At 41.7% G+C, this 4892-nt stretch overlaps 1 long non-coding RNA gene across 1 annotated transcript; it reads right to left on the reverse strand.

Annotated features, from left to right (window-relative positions):
- Positions 1 to 281: 281 nt before the first annotated feature.
- Positions 282 to 3733, reverse strand: LOC142477793 (uncharacterized). Its single transcript, XR_012792700.1, has 3 exons — positions 3710 to 3733; positions 1989 to 2092; positions 282 to 381 (listed from the first exon to the last, which is right to left on the reverse strand). It is a non-coding gene; the product is annotated as an uncharacterized LOC142477793 (long non-coding RNA).
- Between the last annotated feature and the right edge of the window lie 1159 nt (positions 3734 to 4892).

The following is a 4892-nucleotide window of genomic DNA, read 5'->3' on the forward strand; positions in this document are numbered from 1 at the left end:
GAACAGAGCGAAAAAGATTGTACTAGAAACGCTTATTAACATCAAAGGAATGGGCCTAAAGCAAAAGTTTTGAACAGCAGCAGCAGCTGCAGTACCCCTGATATCTATGGATGGGACAGATACCCCCTGCAGACGCACCGCACGCACGCACGCACGCACGCACGCACGCACGCACGCACGCACACACACACACAGGGAGGGGTCTGTAGTGTGACAGAGCACACCAGCTACGCCACCAGGCACTCCTTCTTGAATTAAAATAAAACTATCTCCTTACCTCTTTCTGGATGCCCCCTCTTTACCAACAAGAGGGACAGGACCAGCTCTCCTCAGCTTCCATTTTCCTCTTCCTTTCCTCTCTCCCTTGAAAACTTTCTGCACCTGAGACAGTGGGAGGGAGGGAGATAGGAGCATGAAACAGCACCCCAAATCCTGTCCCATTACAAGCAGCACAGGCTTCTGTCCCTCTACTCCTCTGCCTCAGTCATTTGCATGGGAGGGAGGAGCTGCTTGCTCTCTCTCTCCCTCTTTCTCCCTCTCTCTCCTCTACCTCTCTCCTCCCTCTCTCTTTTAGAAGCTTTACACCTGCCATCCTGCCTACAGTATGTGATGATATCACAATGTCTCTCTTACATCACAGACAGGCTGACATCATCACACAGGCTGGCGGCCAGCAAGAGACAGAAATGCAGATAGAGACACACTGACAAATACATACACTGTAGGCACAGGCACCATGCGGCTTCTGCACCATAAAAGTTCATTTGAATCAAAAATAATGTCATCTTTTAAGTGAGGCACTATTGAAATCTTGGGGGTCTAAGTGTCAAGACAATCTTGACATAAAACGGAGCATCATTTTCAATCATTCAATAATGATGTGGTTTTGGATGACAGTATTCTATGAGATATCATGGGAAAATAATAGGAGACATAATGGAAATACAGTATCGTCCAATTTGTGACCATAATGGGGAATATACATAGCGCTTCCTTCACAGGAAATAATACATGTGACATAACGGGAATGTAGTAAGTATGTGGGTTTGGCTGGGATTATCCTACATCCTGCAGGGATATAATAACTGGGAAAACGCTATATTTGATACCGCCACGTTGTGGGATGAGCGAGTAAACATTGCATGTCATTTCCAGAATCCCTTGCTGCAGTGGGAGCACTGTATGCTACTGTACTGTAGGTGATAATGGTTGAAATATATATATATATATATATATATAGATATATATCTATATATATATATATATATATATATATATATACATACACATCAACCAGTACAATAATTTAAAAGGGGGGAATTAAAATGGTTGAAGTGGATAATGACAAGTATATACCGATCCAAAAAAACAACTCCTGAGCATGTATGTACTGCTTACATGGATGTACTATTAGCATGTACAGTGTTGTTTGTTACTGCAGTTACCAATTTATTTCCATTTTAAATATTTAATTTCTCTGAAATGGTGCAAGCAAATTGTATGAAAAGTTGCAAACGAATACATGAATGTTTTGTATCCAGAGTCAGGGGGATGAGATGAGATGGGGTCATGTTCATACAGTATTTGAACTGTACATTACTAAAAGAAGGCTTTTTTTTCTATGCAGATACAGTATAGTGTTTCAAACACATGCTATACACACGTACACACACATACACATACACACACACACACACACACACACACACACACACGAGGTAATGTAAAGATGTGGGTGAACAGAGCGAAAAAGATTGTACTAGAAACGCTTATTAACATCAAAGGAATGGGCCTAAAGCAAAAGTTTGAACAGCAGCAGCAGCTGCAGTACCCCTGATATCTATGGATGGGACAGATACCCCCTGCAGACGCACGCACGCACGCACGCACGCACACACACACACAGGGAGGGGTCTGTAGTGTGACAGAGCACACCAGCTACGCCACCAGGCACTCCTTCTTGAATTAAAATAAAACTATCTCCTTACCTCTTTCTGGATGCCCCCTCTTTACCAACAAGAGGGACAGGACCAGCTCTCCTCAGCTTCCATTTTCCTCTTCCTTTCCTCTCTCCCTTGAAAACTTTCTGCACCTGAGACAGTGGGAGGGAGGGAGATAGAGCATGAAACAGCACCCCAAATCCTGTCCCATTACAAGCAGCACAGGCTTCTGTCCCTCTACTCCTCTGCCTCCAGTCATTTGCATGGGAGGGAGGAGCTGCTTGCTCTCTCTCTCCCTCTTTCTCCTCCCTCTCTCTCCTCTACCTCTCTCCCTCCCTCTCTCTTTTAGAAGCTTTACACCTGCCATCCTGCCTACAGTATGTGATGATATCACAATGTCTCTCTTACATCACAGACAGGCTGACATCATCACACAGGCTGGCGGCCAGCAAGAGACAGAAATGCAGATAGAGACACACTGACAAATACATACACTGTAGGCACAGGCACCATGCGGCTTCTGCACCATAAAAGTTCATTTGAATCAAAAATAATGTCATCTTTTAAGTGAGGCACTATTGAAATCTTGGGGTCTAAGTGTCAAGACAATCTTGACATAAAACGGAGCATCATTTTCAATCATTCAATAATGATGTGGTTTTGGATGACAGTATTCTATGAGATATCATGGGAAAATAATAGGAGACATAATGGAAATACAGTATCGTCCAATTTGTGACCATAATGGGAATATACATAGCGCTTCCTTCACAGGAAATAATACATGTGACATAACGGGAATGTAGTAAGTATGTGGGTTTGGCTGGGATTATCCTACATCCTGCAGGGATATAATAACTGGGAAAACGCTATATTTGATACCGCCACGTTGTGGGATGAGCGAGTAAACATTGCATGTCATTTCCCAGAATCCCTTGCTGCAGTGGGAGCACTGTATGCTACTGTACTGTAGGTGATAATGGTTGAAATATATATATATATATATATATATAGATATATATCTATATATATATATATATATATATATATATATATATACATACACATCAACCAGTACAATAATTTAAAAGGGGGAATTAAAATGGTTGAAGTGGATAATGACAAGTATATACCGATCCAAAAAAACAACTCCTGAGCATGTATGTACTGCTTACATGGATGTACTATTAGCATGTACAGTGTTGTTTGTTACTGCAGTTACCAATTTATTTCCATTTTAAATATTTAATTTCTCTGAAATGGTGCAAGCAAATTGTATGAAAAGTTGCAAACGAATACATGAATGTTTTGTATCCAGAGTCAGGGGGATGAGATGAGATGGGGTCATGTTCATACAGTATTTGAACTGTACATTACTAAAAGAAGGCTTTTTTTCTATGCAGATTACAGTATAGTGTTTCAAACACATGCTATACACACGTACACACACATACACACACACACACACACACACACACACACACACGAGGTAATGTAAAGATGTGGGTGAACAGAGCGAAAAAGATTGTACTAGAAACGCTTATTAACATCAAAGGAATGGGCCTAAAGCAAAAGTTTGAACAGCAGCAGCAGCTGCAGTACCCCTGATATCTATGGATGGGACAGATACCCCCTGCAGACGCACGCACGCACGCACGCACGCACGCACGCACACACACACACACAGGGAGGGGTCTGTAGTGTGACAGAGCACACCAGCTACGCCACCAGGCACTCCTTCTTGAATTAAAATAAAACTATCTCCTTACCTCTTTCTGGATGCCCCCTCTTTTACCAACAAGAGGGACAGGACCAGCTCTCCTCAGCTTCCATTTTCCTCTTCCTTTCCTCTCTCCCTTGAAAACTTTCTGCACCTGAGACAGTGGGAGGGGAGGGAGATAGAGCATGAAACAGCACCCCAAATCCTGTCCCATTACAAGCAGCACAGGCTTCTGTCCCTCTACTCCTCTGCCTCCAGTCATTTGCATGGGAGGGAGGAGCTGCTTGCTCTCTCTCTCCCTCTTTCTCCCTCTCTCTCCTCTACCTCTCTCCCTCCCTCTCTCTTTTAGAAGCTTTACACCTGCCATCCTGCCTACAGTATGTGATGATATCACAATGTCTCTCCTTACATCACAGACAGGCTGACATCATCACACAGGCTGGCGGCCAGCAAGAGACAGAAATGCAGATAGAGACACACTGACAAATACATACACTGTAGGCACAGGCACCATGCGGCTTCTGCACCATAAAAGTTCATTTGAATCAAAAATAATGTCATCTTTTAAGTGAGGCACTATTGAAATCTTGGGGGTCTAAGTGTCAAGACATCTTGACATAAAACGGAGCATCATTTTCAATCATTCAATAATGATGTGGTTTTGGATGACAGTATTCTATGAGATATCATGGGAAAATAATAGGAGACATAATGGAAATACAGTATCGTCCAATTTGTGACCATAATGGGAATATACATAGCGCTTCCTTCACAGGAAATAATACATGTGACATAACGGGAATGTAGTAAGTATGTGGGTTTGGCTGGGATTATCCTACATCCTGCAGGGATATAATAACTGGAAAACGCTATATTTGATACCGCCACGTTGTGGGATGAGCGAGTAAACATTGCATGTCATTTCCCAGAATCCCTTTGCTGCAGTGGGAGCACTGTATGCTACTGTACTGTAGGTGATAATGGTTGAAATATATATATATATATATATATATAGATATATATCTATATATATATATATATATATATATATATATATATACATACACATCAACCAGTACAATAATTTAAAAGGGGGGAATTAAAATGGTTGAAGTGGATAATGACAAGTATATACCGATCCAAAAAAACAACTCCTGAGCATGTATGTACTGCTTACATGGATGTACTATTAGCATGTACAGTGTTGTTTGTTACTGCAGTTACCAATTTAA

This window comes from Ascaphus truei, unplaced genomic scaffold (assembly GCF_040206685.1).
Source record: "Ascaphus truei isolate aAscTru1 unplaced genomic scaffold, aAscTru1.hap1 HAP1_SCAFFOLD_2324, whole genome shotgun sequence".
In the NCBI taxonomy this organism is placed as follows: domain Eukaryota; kingdom Metazoa; phylum Chordata; class Amphibia; order Anura; family Ascaphidae; genus Ascaphus; species Ascaphus truei.